This window comes from Salvelinus alpinus, chromosome 6, assembly GCF_045679555.1.
Source record: "Salvelinus alpinus chromosome 6, SLU_Salpinus.1, whole genome shotgun sequence".
NCBI classification, from domain to species: Eukaryota; Metazoa; Chordata; class Actinopteri; order Salmoniformes; family Salmonidae; genus Salvelinus; species Salvelinus alpinus.
In genome coordinates this window covers 29,897,618-29,915,935 of record NC_092091.1, presented here as the reverse complement: position 1 = coordinate 29,915,935, position 18,318 = coordinate 29,897,618, and the positions used below count along the sequence as shown (strand labels likewise).

The following is an 18,318-nucleotide window of genomic DNA, read 5'->3' as shown; positions in this document are numbered from 1 at the left end:
ATGTAGAGGTCTGTCATTTTTATCATAGGTACACTTCAACTGTGAGAGACGGAATCTAAAACAAAAATCCAGAAAATCACATTGTATGATTTTTAAGTAATTAATTTGCATTTTATTGCATGACATACGTATTTGATCACCTACCAACCAGTAAGAATTCCGGCTCTCACAGACCTGTTAGTTTTTCTTTAAGAAGCCCTCCTGTTCTCCACTCATTACCTGTATTAACTGCACCTGTTTGAACTCGTTACCTGTATAAAAGACACCTGTCCACACACTCAATCAAACAGACTCCAACCTCTCCCCAATGGCCAAGACCAGAGAGCTGTGTAAGGACATCAGGGATAAATTGTAGACCTGTACAAGGCTGGGATGGGCTACAGGACAATAGCCAAGCAGCTTGGTGAGAAGGCAACAACTGTTGGCACAATTATTAGAAAATGGAAGAAGTTCAAGATGACGGTCAATCACCCTCGGTCTGGGGCTCCATGCAAGATCTCACCTCGTGGGGCATCAATGATCATGAGGAATGTGAGGGATCAGCCCAGAACTACACGGCAGGACCTGGTCAATGACCTGAAGAGAGCTGGGACCACAGTCTCAAAGAAAACCATTAGTAACACACTACGCCGTCATGGATTAAAATCCTGCAGCGCACGCAAGGTCCCCCTGCTCAAGCCAGCGCATGTCCAGGCCCGTCTGAAGTTTGCCAATGACCATCTGGATGATCCAGAGGAGGAATGGGAGAAGGTCATGTGGTCTGATGAGACAAAAATAGAGCTTTTTGCTCTAAACTCCACTCGCCGTGTTTGGAGGAATAGAAGGATGAGTACAACCCCAAGAACACCATCCCAACCGTGAAGCATGGAGGTGGAAACATCATTCTTTGGGGATGCTTTTCTGCAAAGGGGACAGGACGACTGCACCGTATTGAGGGGAGGATGGATGGGGCCATGTATCGCGAGATCTTGACCAACGACCTCCTTCCCTCAGTAAGAGCATTGAAGATGGGTCGTGGCTGGGTCTTCCAGCATGACAACGACCCGAAACACACAGCCAGGGAAACTAAGGAGTGGCTCCGTAAGAAGCATCTCAAGGTCCTGGAGTGGCCTAGCCAGTCTCCAGACCTGAACCCAATAGAAAATCTTTGGAGGGAGCCGAAAGTCCGTATTGCCCAGCGACAGCCCCGAAACCTGAAGGATCTGGAGAAGGTCTGTATGGAGGAGTGGGCCAAAATCCCTGCTGCAGTGTGTGCAAACCTGGTCAAGAACTACAGGAAACGTATGATCTCTGTAATTGCAAACTAAGGTTTCTGTACCAAATATTCAGTTCTGCTTTTCTGATGTATCAAATACTTATGTCATGCAATAAAATGCAAATTAATTACTTAAAATTCATACAATGTGATTTTCTGGATTTTTGTTTTAGATTCCTTCTCTCACAGTTGAAGTGTACCTATGATAAAAATTACAGACCTCTACATGCTTTGTAAGTAGGAAAACCTGCAAAATTGTCAGTGTATCAAATACTTGTTCTCCCCACTGTATATATATATATTTTTTTAAAGCAATGAAAACAATCAAACATCCCAGAAAAAAGTGCTAAAAATAGCTAACACAGTACCAGTCAAACATTTGAACACACCTACTCATTCAAGGGTTTTTCTTTATTTGTACTATTTTCTACATTGTAGAATAATAGTTTAGACATGAAAACTATGAAATAACACATGTAGTAACCAAAAAAGTCTTGAACAAATCAAAATATATTTTACATTTGAGATTCTTCAAAGTAGCCAACCTTTGCCTTGATGACAGCTTTGCACACTCTTGGCATTCTCTCAAGCAGCTTCACCCGGAATGCTTTTCAATAGTTTTGAAGGAGTTCCACATTTGCTGAGCACTTGTTGGCTGCTTTTCCTTCACTCTGCGGTCCAACTCATCCCAAACCATCTCAATTGGGTTGAGGTCGGGTGATTGTGGAGGCCAGCTAATCTGATGCAGCACTCCATCACTGTCCTTGGTCAAATAGCCCTTACACAGCCTGAAGGTGTGTTGGGTCATTGTACTGTTGAAAAACAAATGATAGTGGGACTAAGCTCAAACCACTTCGAAGAAACACAAATCTAAAATATATTTTGATTTGTTTAACTTCTCTAGGGTAGGGGGCAGCATTCGGATTTTTGGATGAAATGCATGCCCAGATTAAACTGCCTGCTTCTCGGGCCCAGAAGATATGATATGCATATAACTGTTAGATTTAGATGGAAACTTTAGAGTGTTTTCTAAAACTGTTGAAATAGTGTCTGTGAGTATAACAGAACTGATTTGCCAGGCGAAAACCTGAGAAAAATCCATTCAGGAAGTCGTTTTTTGGGGGGTTTTGTAGTTTTCTATTCAATGCCATTACAGTATCCATTGACTTAGGACTCAAATTTCAGTTTCTATGCCTTCCACTAGATGTCAACAGTGTTTAGAAATTGTTTCAGGCTTGTATTCTGAAAAATTAAGAAGTAAGAGCAGTCTGAATGAGTGGACCCTAAAGTGTCACAGAGCTTTTTCATGCGCGAGACCGAGATGGTGCGTTTCTTGTTTACCTTTTAAATTATTGTCCGGTTGAAATATTATCGATTATTATCGAGGATTGAATATAAACATTGTCTGACATGTTTCTATGAACTTTACGTATACAATTTGGATTTTTTTCTTCTTCCTGTTTTGACTGCGTTTGAGCCTGTGGATTACTGAAGAAAACGAACAAAATGGAGGTTTTTGGATATAAAGAGACTTTATCGAACAAAAGGAACATTTATTGAGTAAATGAATGTCTGCTGAGTGCAACCATATGAAGATCATCAAAGGTAAGGGATTACTTTTATCTCTATTTCTGACTTGTGTAACTGTTCTACTTGGCTGGTTACTGTTTGTAATGATTTGTCTAGTGGGCTATGTTCTCAAATAATCGTACGGTATGCGTTCGCCGTAAAGCATTTATTTTTTGGGAATCTGACACCGTGGTTGGATTCACAAGAAGTTCATCTTTAAACCTATGTAAAATATGTTTTGTTTTCTGTCTTTTTACAATTAGTATTTCTGTATTTGAATTTGCCGCCCAGCAGTTTCACTGGCTGTTGAAGAGGTGGGACGCTACCGTCTCACGTGCCCAAGAGAGGTTAACACTTTTTTGGTTACTACATGATTCCATACGTGTTATTTCATAGTTGAAGCTTCACTATTATTCTACAATGTTTAAAAATAAAATAAAACCCATGAATGAGGTGTGGCCAAACTTTTGACTGGCACTGTATGTAACTTAAGAAACATGGTTCATTAAATAAAAAATGTGCTAGTAACAGATGACATTCATATTCTGACAATCTCTGAAACGCACTTAGATAATACCTTTGATGATACAGTGGAAGCAATACATGGTTATAAGATCTACACAAAAGACAAATGGTAGAGGTATTGTCGTTTATATTCAGAACCACATTCCTGTAAAGCTTAGAGAGGATCTCATGTTAAATACTGTTGAAGTAATATGGCTACAGGTTCATCTGCCTCACCTAAAGCCCATTCTTGTGGGAAGCTGCTATAGACCAAGTGCTAACAGTCAGTATCTGGACAACATTTGTGAAATACATATGATATCAACAGAGAGGTATATTTTCTGGGTGATTGAAATATTTGCTGGCTATCATCAAGCTGCCCACTCAAGAAAATGTTTCAAACTGTAACTCATTCCTGCAACCTGGTTCAGGTTATTAGTCAACATACCAGGTTAGCAACAAAATGCACAATAATGAAGTAATCAACATGTATTGAGCACATCTTTAATAATGCTGCAGAAATTCTCTTTAAAAGCAGTATCCAAATCCATCAGATGTAGTGATCACAATATAGTAGCCATATCTAGGAAAACCAAAGTTCCAAAGGCTGGACCTAATATAGTGTACAAGAGGTTATATAATAAGTATTGTAGTGATTCCTATGTTGTTGATGTAAAGAATATTGGTTGGCCTGTGGTTTGTAATGAGGAGCAACCAGATGCTGCACTTGACACATTTACAGTGCATTCGGAAAGTATTCAGACCCCTTCACTTTACAGCACAATTCTAAAATGTATTATTTCGTTTTTTTTCTCAACAATCTACACACAATACCCCATAAAGACAAAGCAAAAACAGGTTTAGAAATGTACTACAAATAAAAATGAAATATTACATTTACATAAGCATTCAGACCCTTTACTTTTTGTTGAAGCACCCTTGGCAGCGATTACAGCCTTGTGTCTTCTTGTGTATGACGCTACACGCGTCGCACACCTGTATTTGGGGAGTTTCTCCCATTCTTCTCTGCAGATCCTCTTAACCTCGGTCAGGTTGGATGGGGAGCGTCGCTGCACAGCTATTTTCAGGTCTCTCCAGAGATGTTTGACCGGGTTCAAGTCCAGGCTCTGGCTGGGCCACTCAAGGACATTCAGAAACTTGTCCCAAGCCACTCCTGCTTTATCTTGGCTGTGTGCTTAGGTTCGTTGTCCTGTTGGAAGGTGAACCTTCGCCCCAGTCGGAGGTCCTGAGTGCTCTAGAGCAGGTTATCATCAAAGCTCTCTGTACATTGCTCTGTTCAGCTTTCCCTCGATCCTGACTAGTCTCCCAGTGCCTGCCGCTAGAAAACATCGCGACCGCTAGAAAACATCCCCACAGCATGATGCTGCCACCACCATGCTTCACCATAGGGATGGTGCCAGGTTTCCTCCAGATGTGACGCTTGGCATACAGGCCAAGAGTTCAATCTTGGTTACATCACCAGAGAATCTTGTTTCTCGTGGTCAGAGTCCTTTAGGTGTTTTTGGCAAACTCCAAGAGGGCTGTCATGTTCCTTTTACTGAGCACTTCACCGCCTGATTGGTGGAGTGCTGCAGAGATGGTTGTCTTTCTGGAAGGTTCTCTTATCTCCACAGAGGAACTCCGGAGCTTTGTCAGTGACCATCAAGTTCTTGGTCATCTCCCTGACCAAGGCCCTTCTCCCCCAATTGCTCAGTTTGGTCAGGCGGCCAGATCTAGGAACAGTCTTGGTGGTTCTAAACTTCTTCCATTTAAGAATGATGGAGGTCATTGTATTCTTGGGGACCTTCAATGCTGCAGAATTGTTTTGGGCAACCTTCCCCAGATCTGTGCTTCAACACAATCCCGTCTCGGAGCTCTACGGACAATTCCCTTCGACCTCATGGCTTGGTTTTTGCTCTAACATGCACTGTCAACTGTGGGACCTTCTATAGACAGATGTGTGCATCTCGAAATCATCAATTGAATTTACCACAGGTGGACTCCAATCAAGTTGAAGAACCATCTCAATGATGATCAATGTAAAAAGGATGCACCTGAGCTCAATTTCAAGTCTCATAGCAAAGGGTATGAATACTTACGTTAATCAGGCATCTGTATTTTTTACTTTTTTTAAATATATATATACAGTGGGGCAAAAGGGTATTTAGTCAGCCACAAATTGTGCAAGTTCTCCCACTTAAAAAGATGAGGCCTGTAATTTTCATCATAGGTACACTTCAACTATGACAGACAAAATGAGAAAAAAAATCCAGAAAATCACATTGTAGGATTTTTTCTGCATGGAGGAATGGGCCAAAATACCAGCAACAGTGTGTGAAAACCTTGTGAAGACTTACAGAAAACGTTTGACCTCTGTCATTGCCAACAAAGGGTATATAACAAAGTATTGAGAAACTTTTGTTATTGACCAAATACTTATTTTCCACCATAATTTGCAAATAAATTCATTAAAAATCCTACAATGTGATTTTCTTTTCTCATTTTGTCTGTCATAGTTGAAGTGTACCTATGATGAAAATTACAGGCCTCTCTCATCTTTTTAAGTGGGAGAACTTGCACAATTGGTGGCTGACTAAATACTTTTTTGCCCCACTGTATACATTTGAAGGGGAAAAAATCTCTTTGTCATTATGGGGCACTGTGAGTAGAATGATGGACTTAAAAAAAAAATCTATTTTATAATAAGGCTGTAAAGTAACAAAATGTGGAAAAAGGAAAGAAATTACTGTTACTAATAAGCATGGACCCATTACAAAAATGACAAAAAACTGTTAAATCCCTGTGGATTGATGAGGAATTGAAAAACTGTATGGTTGAGAGGGATGAGGCAAAATTCTGGCTGCACAACCGATTGGCAAACGCACTGAAAATTGAATAATCATGTGACTAAACTGAATGAAAAGAACTTCACTATGAAACAAATAAATTATATGAAGAATGACAGTAAAACGATTAAGCACCTTAAATGGAATTCTGGGCAAAAAGGCAAATTCCACTTCATCATTGATTGAATCAGATGACTCCATTCATCACAAAACCCACTGATATTGCCAATTACTTTAATGATTCTTTCATTGGAAAGATTAACGAATTTAGGCATGAGACGCCAGCAACTAATGCTGACACTACACATCCAAGTATAACTGATCAAATTATGAAAGACAAGCATTGTAATTTTCAATTCTGTAAAGTGTGGAAGAGGTGAAAAAATGATTGTTGTCTACCAACAATGACAAGCCACCGGGGTCTGACAACTTGGATGGAAAATTACTGAGGATAATAGCGGACGATATTGCCACCCTTAACTTCTTATGGCTGCAGGGGCAGTATTGAGTAGCTTGGATGAAAGGTACACAGAGGTGCCCAGAGTAAACGGCCTGCTCCTCAGTCATAGTTGCATATTATTATTAGTATTGGATAGAAAACACTCTGAAGTTTCTAAAGCTGTTTGAATTATGTCTGTGAGTATAACAGAACTCATATGGCAGGCAAAAACCTGAGAAGTTCCACTTCCTGTTTGGATTTTTTATGAGGTGGCAGATTTTCAACCAAGCTCTCATTGAAATTACAGCGAGATATTGATGAGTTTTCACTTCCTACGGCTTCCACTAGATGTCAACAGTCAATATAACTTTGTCTGATGACTAATGTGAAGGGGGGCCGAAGGAGACAGGAATTAGTCACCACTGCCACGAGCTGACCATGCTTTGACCACGCGCGTTCACATGATAGGCAGCTCCGTTCCATCGCTCAACTGAAGTCAATCTAATTCTCCGGTTGGAACGTTATTCAAGATGTATGTTAACAACACTCTAAAGATTGATTCAGTACATCGTTTGACATGTTTCTACTGACTGTTATGGAACTTTTGGACATTTCGTCACGTTATAGTGGACGCGCTTTGTGACTTTGGAATTGTTTACCAAACACGCTAACCAAAGTAGCTAATTGGACAAATAACAGACATTATCGAACAAATCAAGCATTTATTGTGGACCTGGGATTCCTAGGACTGCATTCTGATGAAGTTCATCAAAGGTAAGAAAACATTTATCATGTATTTTCTGGTTTCTGTTGACTCCAACATGGCGGCTAATTTGGCTATTGTTCTGAGCGCCGTCTCAGATTATTGCATGATTTGCTTTTTCCGTAAAGTCTTTTTGAAATCTGACACAGCGGTTGCATTAAGGAGAGGTATATCTATAATTCCCTTTGTATAACTTGTATTATCATCTACATTTATGATGAGTATTTCTGTTGAAATTATGTGGCTATGCAAAGTCACTTGATGTTTTTGGAACTAGTGAATGTAACGCGCCAATGTAAACTCAGATTTTTTTATATAAATATGAACTTTATCAAACAAAACATGCATGTATTGTGTAACATGAAGTCCTTTGAGTGTCATCTGATGAAGATCATCAAAGGTTAGTGATTAATTTTATCTCTATTTCTGCTTTTTGTGACTGCTATATTTCGCTGGAAAATGGCTGTGCTTATTGTGGTTTGGTGGTGACCTAACATAATCGTTTGTAGTGCTTTCGCTGAAAAGCATATTTGAAATCGGACACTTTGGTGGGATTAACAACAAGATTACCTTTAAAATGATATAAAACACATTAAGTTTCCCCATTACAAGTGATTTCAATGGGTCTTTCTCCATTCTGTTTGTGTTATACTATTCAATCAAAAGTCAGCATTTTCATCAATTTCTGCACTCATTTGAGATCACTTCCACTTAGGGCTGCACAATATGGGCAAGCAATCTAGGGCTTATTTTTTACCAAATGTTGCAATTGCGATTTGACTTGTGATTTAGAGCAAAACCCTTGGGTGAACTGGTCCAATAATCATTTGATTTCCATGATTCCAATTCTATAGTTTGAATACAGCGTTGTTTGACATGACAACGGATTAAAATGCCGGGGAGGAGTTGTTGTGAGAGGGTAGGAACCAAAGTGATGATAAGTGTTTCTTAGGGAATTGTTTAATCTTTGGCTACATGTAATGTTCTCTTAGCTACTTCATGTAGCTAACATATTCATACTTTGCATATTTCTCATTGGTAGCTTCATTAAATAGTACCCGCAAAACACCAGTCTCAAGGTCAACAGTGAAGAGGCGACTCGGCAGAGTTGCAAAGAAAAAGCCATATCTCAGACTGGCCAATAAAAAGAAAAGATTGAGATGGGCAAAAGAACACAGACACTGGACAGAGGAACTTTACCTAGAAGGCCAGCATCCCGGAGTCGCCTCTTCACTGTTTTTTTATTTCACCTTTATTTATCCAGGTAGGCTAGTTAAGAACAAGTTCTCATTTGCAACTGCGACCTGGCCAAGATAAAGCATAGCAATTCGACACATACAACACAGAGTTACACATGGAATAAACAAAACATAGTCAATAATACAGTAGAACAAAAGAAAACAAAAAGTCTATATACAGTGAGTGCAAATGAGGTAAGATAAGGGAGTTAAGGCAATAAATAGGCCATGGTGGCGAAGGAATTACAATATAGCAATTAAAACACTGGAATGGTAGATGTGCAGAAGATGAATGTGCAAGTAGAGATACTGGGGTGCAAAGGAGCAAGATAAATAAATAAATACAGTATGGGGATGAGGTAGGTAGATAGATGGGCTGTTTACAGATGGGCTATGTACAGGTGCAGTGATCTGTGAGCTGCTCTGACAGTTGGTGCTTAAAGCTAGTGAGGGAGATATGAGTCTCCAGCTTCAGAGATTTTTGCAGTTCGTTCCAATCATTGGCAGCAGAGAACTGGAAGGAAAGACGACCAAAGGAGGAATTGGCTTTGGGGGTGACCAGTGAGATATACCTGCTGGAGCGCGTGCTACGAGTGGGTGCTGCTATGGTGACCAGTGAGCTGAGATAAGTTGGGGCTTTACCTAGCAGAGACTTGTAGATAACCTGTAGCCAGTGGGTTTGGCGACGAGTATGAAGCGAGGGCCAACCAACGAGAGCGTACAGGTCGCAATGGTGGGTAGTGTATGCGGCTTTGGTGACAAAACGGATGGCACTGTGATAGAAGTGTTGACGTTGAGACTGGTGTTTTGCGGGTACTATTTAATGAAGCTGCCAGTTGAGGACTTGTGAGGTGTCTGTTTCTCAAACTAGACACTAATGTACTTGTCCTCTTGCTCAGTTGTGCACCAGGGCCTCCCACTCCTCTTTATATTCTGGTTAGGGCCAGTTTGCACTGTTCTGTGAAGGGAGTAGTACACAGCATTGTACGAGATCTTCACAACCGGCCGTGACTGGGAGTCCCATAGGGCGTCTCACAATTGGCCCGGCGTCGTTAGGGTTTGGCCAGGGTAGGCCGTCATTGTAAATAAGAATTTGTTCTTAACTGATTTACCTAGTTAAATATAATTTTTAAAAACTGTCTCGCGGTTGACGAACAACACATGCGCTCAAGTGACAGGGAGCGGGGATAGGTCTGTGTGGAAAGCAGCATGGAGAGAGAGCGCGGTGAGAAATGACTCAAGTAGCAAAGTAAACTATAAAAGTAGACGTTACACACGCCGTATCACATTTAACCAAACATTCAAATACCATTATAGAAGGTAAAGTAAAAACCCAAACCGGTCCGTGCAGCAATACAGGTATATCATAAAATATGGTATACTGCCCCCAGCCCTAATCAGTAGTAACAGACAAAGAGGAGAGCTTTGATTTGATTAGGATCCCCGTTAGCGACAGCTACTCTTACTGGGGAACGACACAACGATCTATCTGCAATATTAAAGCTGATCAACCCCTAATAAAAAAATTAATGAAAAAAAAACACTGCCTTATTCTGTCAAGTCCCACATAACCCAGCCATGCCCCCAGAGGTCGTTGCCCACCTGCTCAATACAGCCACAACCCCAGCTTCAGTTCAAATCATGTCCAGTTGTTTCTCTCTGCAATCCAGTCTCCAGCCTTACCTTGCCTTATATTTGGATTGACGTTTTTATCCAAATTGACAACACATACACTGAGTGTACAAAACATTAGGAACAACTTCCTAATATTGAGTTGCACTTCCTTTTGCCCTCAGAACAGCCTCAATTCATCAGGCCATGGACTACAAGGTGTCAAATGGTTCCACAGGGATACTGGCCCATGTTGACTCCAATGCTTCCCACAGTTGTGTGAAGTTGGTTGGATGTACTTCGGGTGGTGGACCATTCTTGATATGCTCAACAGTTTCTTGTGTGTAAGAAACACCGCAGCGTTGCAGTTCTTGACACACTCAAACCGGTGTGCATGGCACCTACTACCATACCTCGTTCAAAGGCACTTAAATCTTTTGTCTTGCCCATTCACCCTCTGAATGGCACACACACACACACAATACATATCTTAACTGTCTAGGCTTAAAAATCTTTCTTTAACCTGTCTCTTCCCCATCATATACACTGATTGAAGTGGATTTAACATCAATAAGGGATCATAGATATCACCTGGTCAGCGTCATGGAAAGAGAAGGTATTCCTAATGTTTTGTACACTCAGTGTATAGCCCTTATAACAGTAACCCTGTCCCTTTGCCTCCAGGGAGATCTGAGAGAGGAGAGGACAGATGAGGAGCAGAAGGAAGGAATGGGATGACACCTCCAGGCAGTAAGCAGATAGATGTCCTGAATTATTCCTTTGTTATTTGCCTTCACTAAGTTCTTTCAGATTGCTGTAAATGATGGAAATAAAACAAGGAAACCTTTTCAGACTATTGAGATGGGCCCTATGGCAGGAAGCTACAGATGGACACAAAACTGTGTGCAGTGCACTGTGCCAGTTGAGGAGGTGGATATCAGCTGAGTCACCACTCACTGCCTCACAGTGATACAACAGCAGTCAGATGATAGAGATGTGCACCTTTCCCTTTCGAGACAATTAAATATGCATCTAAATACATGGGCTCCGATACAGGAACGATACGTTTTAGTTTGAAACAATACAATTGAATTAGAGAACGAATCGATACACTAACATTTGTTGCATAAACACATTCATTTTCCATTCTAAATTAAAATCTGCTGCTGAGCTGGATCTGTCTGAGCTGACTGGTGTGTAAATTATGTATGTCTATGGTGTATGTAGGCACCTGAGCTGAGCCATATCAGATTAGGGGGGGCAATGTAGCCTGTTTTTTGTCGCCCTATTTTGGTTCTGAAATCACCATAACCCACTACTTGTCATTTTCCTGGTTTAGTGTTTACTAGTAATGTATCAATATTCATAATTTACAAATTAGCTATGACATAGCCAATGAATATAACGAACAACTTTGGATTTTACCCTTTTGGAAGTTTACGAAGTAATCTCTTCTCGCTTCGGCCATGCGCCTCGCAAAAGTGATTGCTGTCCTGGTTATGAAATTATCGACTTTACCCTATATATAAAAACATGAGCATATACACTGTTTAAATTAGGAGGGAGCTTTAAAAGGTAAAACGAAATTTGGAGCCTTGGAAATCCCTAACTTAAAAAATAAATTCTTCACAAAATATAACACAAACAAGTCCCGATCATCACCGGAAGATTTTTTTTTTAACGAATTCCTTTGCCACACAGAGGCTCTAGTTTTATGACTGTAGCCTAGTGCCGGTTTGATGACTTGTCATTAGACAACAGCAAGCTACACGCATCACTCGTGAAAAGCAAGAGCACCAGCAGGCTAAATTATAAAATTCTCTCTCTCCGTGGGAAGTGCAATGTAGACTATCTGCATTGTGAATTCACATGGAATTTTATATATTTCTGTTATCGCTTTAACGGAAAAATTATTTACTGGCTGTTTAAACATTAAGAAAAGTTGTCCATTTGTTACATCCCTAGTTCAAAGCAAAACTACCAAAACTATTGTTGATGGTTAACTTGTGCAATCAAAATAATTTAAAGCCCCGTTCAGCAGGTACAGTATAGCCAGATGAGAGTTGTGTGTCTGGTAGCTTATTTTTATTCTTGTAAAACAAGTTAACAGCACATTATAACAATGACCTAGGCAAATTACATAAATTGTCACAACTAATAATGCCTAATATCACGCAAGCCATTTTAGCATTTGAATGCTGAAGGTGCCTCGCAGATGTGCAAGATCAGGAACAGGCCGCCTACCTTGCGTTGGTCAGCATGCAAAGCTGGGCACAGTGCGCAGTTTGACTAGGCTACTAATAATCACATTGGGTTGTTCAGCATGCAAAATCACTTGTAGATCAATTACTGTCAACACAGTTACATGTAGTTTGACACTGAAAGTTCACACAAAATCTGAGGTATTTTCGAAAGGCAAAGAATGCAATATAAGTCACAAAAAAAACTGAACCGGTGATTCGTAACGTTTGAATCGCTTTTCTGACCGATGCATGCTACATTTGGATCGGTTTGGGGTCCGCGGACCGACGCACTTGAATAGGGGATTACCGACATGCCATTACATGCCTACCAGAAAGCCATGCTGAACACACAAACCACACACCTACACCGATATGAAATAACTGGGCTAGTAAGATAGTCCCACAAAGGTCTTAACCAGTAAATTTGATTAGATCCATCTTGGTTTTCAAATCAGTAGACACAAGGGAGAGGAGATGCAGCGATGTAAGCCACTTTATACTATTATTGCGATGCAGCCCATTCATAGTATTGAGCTGCAGCCTCTTGGGAGGAAGTAACATCAATATCTCCCAGTCCAGTCCGTAGGGTGGAATTAGATGGTGTCTATCTTTCCCAGTAATTAGGGAATAAGGCCTGCAGTCATCTTCATATTACAAATTACAGAAAATATGTCATTAAATATGGACTTCAACCTACTACTTTGGAGCAATAAACAAAGTTGACCTATGGGTGAACTATACACAACTATACACACTTTTAGGGTTTCCAATGTGAGGCTGAAACAATTTACTTTCCTATGAAATGCCTCAACTGACCAACTCTGGAGATTCGGAAAGACACGAACACAAAAAACCTTGGTCAGATAGGGAGGATGAATCACTTCTTTTGACCATCTCCTCTGACACAACAGTTTGCACATTCACAGATGCACTCACTTCCTCATACACCCAAGGCCAGGTCAAATCGCTGCCCGGTCATTTACATACCAGAGTGCTCAATAAATACATCTGCATTGTCAGTCATTGGGATCAATGGTACCTGAGGTTATCAACATACATTGTGGTTTATATAACTTACTAATGGACATGTCCGGCAGTCCCGAAGACAGGATCATTGTCAACACAAAACATGTTAAAACCGGTTTACTGTGTGGTTACCAATTGTCTGGGTGAATGTGTTTGAGTTGTGTATCATCGATGTATAAAGGATAGTCAAAAGGATAATAATTTCTAAACTGGGGGGGGGGACATGGACACAGTCACGTCCAAAGCACAATAGTTAAGGTAATGTCTATGCAACGTGTTCAACCCTCAAACACAAATTTGTAATATCAGCATTGTTCAAGGCTTAGAGATTTTTGTAAAATCTCGGTGCAGCCATGTAATGAAATGGTAACTAGTTCACCGGCAGGAAGATGCCTGGCTTCATGGACCATTTTAGGCAGGGTGGGTCACATCGGCCCGACGCAGGGGCCTCTTCTAGCCCAAAGCACCAAACCTAATCGAACACAAATTCACGATATCAAACATGATTCCTCACCCCAGTAACAGTATATTTGGATTGTTAATGGGCTTCAATCGTTCAGATTTAAACTACACACTGCAGTAAGGTGGGTTAACCATCTACCTAGTTGAAAATAGTCAGAACGTTCAGTTTCGGTTTTGAATTCTATTTGTCATCACATCCACATTCGGCTTTCGCTAACCTGGTTTTCACCACGAACTATTTAGCTAGAACATCATTGACATGGCGACCTACCCGTCACCGCCGGTCCCTTTCTTCTAGTCTGTCGTATGCCTCGCCTGGGTTCGGCCTGTTTTGTGCGAGTCTGTGTGTGGCCGGCGGATTACAAAAGCTAGCTTGCTAGTTCGGCTAACGATACTAGCTAGCGTGGAAGCTAACATCCAACAAGCTCCTCTGGACTTGCACGGGCCTGATGCGTTTCTGTTGCCTACACGGTGTCCTTTCTTCTTCCCCGACGTGTCCTCCGTTATTCGGACGTTAACAGGCTCTCGGCTTGTGTTTCTGTCTTCTTGCACACCCGTTGTCTCGTATGAGACAGTATTGAGTGAGTGAAGGCGCCGCGGCCTGTCGCACAATCAAAGATGGCAGAACGCCAGTCCACGATCGTCACTAGTTACCACAGCCACAAAGTCATAATTATGTCTAAACTCCGCCTTTTTCTACAATTATCTTCTTAAAATCTGATTTTAAACCTTAACCACACTGCTAACCGTATGCCTAACCTTAAATTAACACAAAAAATCTTATTTTTGTTTTCATGAATTTTTACGATATCGCCCATCTTGACTTTGTGACTGTGGTAACTAGTGACAACCCCAGTTCCACGGGTGTCTGACATCATCACCCACCCACAGACGACGGCGGCTGCGGAGCTTCAGTCTTGAAAAATATTATGGGTATACTGACAAGATACATGTCTCTCCGTCCTAACAATGGGAGTCGTTGTCCACAAGGCGGTACTAGCCTCATACCATGAATATTCATGTTCATCTCGAGACAACTCCGATATAAAGATTTTCTTCTAAAAGTGGTTTGTTTTTATCTGATTGTATAACATTTCAAAATGCCATTGCAGGAAAAACACAGCTTTGGAAGCTTTTCCCTGTTGAAGATAGGAGGGTCTCAGCTTTCTGTTGGTATAATTTGTATTTCTCAACTCTCAATATTCAGCTAAATAGCAACTATTTTACAACCAAGATATTTGATATGGCTTTGAGATGTGGAGTTTTTTGTTGGACATTCACTATACTGTTGGATGAATACATGGCTACTAGCAGTGTGTATTATATTTAGAGATAGCAATCAAGTTAATGTGTTTTGAGTTTCCACTTCCTCAGGTGTTGAACCCCAAATTAATTAGCCTATGATATTAATTAGTGCACATAAAGATGTATGTAATTCATCTCTATTTTGACAGTAAAATATAGCAACTATAGTCTAATTGTCAATCCCAAATTCCTGACAATCAGGACTAGGTTGCACATCAAAATATCTTGAATCATACATTCCTGCTTAGACTTGCTAGATTAAACCATTTATTTATTGAATACCTCAGTAGTCTATTTATTATAGTTCTTTATTATAGCACTATGAATGACTTCACAAATCATGGGCTGGTGCCACCAACCGTAAAAGTCAGTGGCATCAGTGACACCAGGGGAAATGTTAGTGTAGAGCCCTGTAATAGTAATTAACACCTAGGGTAAGTGTTGATTCAGGGGAGCACATATGACAGCCATTAATTTGCAATGTAGCCTAAGTCGTTAGGTTTAATTTTAGAACGTGTATGGCTTAAGCGTACAGACTGACAGAGAACTAGAAGACCGTGTGGATAAAATGCCAGGGCCAAGTTCTTGTCCAAGTCCGCCCATGCCTCCTGTACAGTTAAGGTGGTTGTTTCTAGTGAGGGAATGATTGATACATACAGGAGCTCCTCCTTCTTCTTCTTCCATGGTGCTTTAGAGGTGCTTGATGCCACCTACTGTGTGGGCTGTGTCTTGCCTACTTTCCTGGTGTGTAAATTCATTACACTATGTGACACAAAAAGTGGAGGGAAAAAGGAAAGAAAAATTGCCCTACCAACAAACCCTACACCCATTAAAACATCACCACTATTCCACTACTTGGCCCTATTTGATCCTACACCAGACCTGCACACTATCGTTTAACACACCTTGTAACTCTTTTGCAGTAAAATCTTGTACACTCAAGTATTTCTCTGCAGCTGCCACCACAACATCTATTTTCTATAATTGACGTTCCATTTCTGCAGTACAGTTGATAACCATGACTATGAACGCTAAGAAGCCAACCTTACTGAAGCACATTATTATTCCTATCACTCTCTATTGGCCTCTGCCTACTCACAGGGAGCCTCTTAGGATCCCCCACGCTGGACCCATCTTCCTCTACTACTCTCTTCACTGCTTCAGCATACAATACATTTTGTACTACTCTGATCCTTGCAACCTCAACCTGCCTTTCCCTCACCAGACACTTCTGATCTCCAGCAACATGGGTACCCCTACAGTTAACACACACAGCTTTTTCCACCGATACTACACATTCCTTTGCCTCATGTCCTCCTGCATACTTCTCACATCCAGGAATCTCCCTCCTACAAATTGCTCCAATATGCTTGGCACTTAAAACACTGTAATGGGTTCGGGACAAAGCTCTCACGGGATAACTGGCACATCCTAACTTGACTTTGTCAGGTAAAGACACTGCTACAAAACTCAGCAGTACAGACAGTGTCTTCTCTGTTACACCACACTCTCCACCGGGTCTGCGTCGCACCAAATGGCGGGTGTCACAGACACCGGGAATCTTACATTTCAGTTGGTCCTTCTCAACACTTAACATCACCCCAGTTATCACTTCTTTCAATGGTGCCCTGCTCTGGAGAGCAAACCCAGCTAACAACAAATGTTCCCACAACATTAGAGAACGTTCCCTTAAGAGTCTCAGTAGGTCATAAACTGACATTTTCATAGGAATATTCCCGTGAATTCCAAGGAATATTTCAAAGAGACCATTCACTTTATGCCAAATAGAACTTACCCAGAATGTGGTTACCATGTTCTCAGAACTTAAGATACTCATGTTCTAGACACGTATTATGGGAACATTGCAAGAACATTCATGTGTCCAGTTTTTTGTGGGTTAGGAGAATATTCCATCAACGTCCCACCTAACATACACAGAATAAGTGTGTAGACATGTGTGATGGAAATGTTGCAAGAATTCATTACACATCACCTATTGTTACTGTTGCCAAGCCAATCAAGGCCCTGCTTGGTAAACCACTGATCCATTCATAGCTTTTTATCTGTTGGCAAGGTTACAGATACTCAACAACATTGTCTCAGAGCATTTCGTATTATTCTGTACGTAATTCCGATGACACTTAATTTATAGTACTACGATATGTTACTCTTCGTATGGTATGTATTAATTTGTGGATGTTCATCACCCATTTAGTTTGATATGTTTCAAATTACAATTCGTATTATAAGTTACAAATTTGCAAACGTATGAAATGTTATGAATTCCAGCTAGGTGGCTAACGTTAGCTAGGCTAGGGGTTAGGGTTAGAATTAAGGTTAGGGTTAAATTTATGAGTTAGGTTAAAGGGTTTTACGGTTAAAGGGTTAGAGGAAGGGTTAGCTAAAAGGGTTAAGATTAGGGGAATGGTTAGATAACATGCTAAGCACTTGCAAATTAGCTAAAAATAAGTAAGTAGTTGAAAAGTTGCTAATTTAACTAAAGTTGTCCGTAATGATTTTCTGACTCACAACCTTTGGGTTGCTAAACATTCGTGATATACATCCACCCAACCACCCTACTTTTGTTTTTGCCTTAAGTAAGCATCTGTCTTATGTAACTATACCAAACTTTACATACTAATTTGAGTGTCCCTGGATTTACATTTACTATCTAGTCTATGACACCAGGTTGTACTCACACAGTGTTATCAACTTACATATTTGATATACATGATCTAATTATGCATGTTCATTTATACAGTCATTATTTTTCAACATGTCCTCATCTGGGAGTTGAACTCACAACTTCTTCGTTCATGACACTCTGATGTTCACGCTACACCACCATGTCCGTGTCAGGTAGCAGAAAATCTGACTATTCTCATCATTGATTTCATTTAGTTATTTCAGAAATTAAAGCGCTTTCTGTATAGTTGCCTAATGTTGGCAGGGCGTATAACCTGTCTTAATGATATTCCTGAATCATTATGATCAATAAAATATTTTCTTGAGTGTACTTTTAACAGAGTTGAGATTTACGTCAACGTGTTCTTGAGT

General features: G+C 40.5%; 1 protein-coding gene across 6 annotated transcripts in view; it reads right to left on the bottom strand.

Annotated features, from left to right (window-relative positions):
* Positions 1-14,614, bottom strand: part of LOC139578518 (protein PRRC2C-like) — a 56,166-nt gene extending 41,552 nt beyond the window's left edge. For all 6 annotated transcript variants that reach the window (XM_071406223.1, XM_071406225.1, XM_071406226.1 and 3 more), the window contains exon 1: positions 14,228-14,614. The gene's annotated coding sequence lies outside the window, so the exon portion shown is untranslated. The remainder of the gene's footprint in view (positions 1-14,227) is intronic.
* Positions 14,615-18,318: the final 3,704 nt, after the last annotated feature.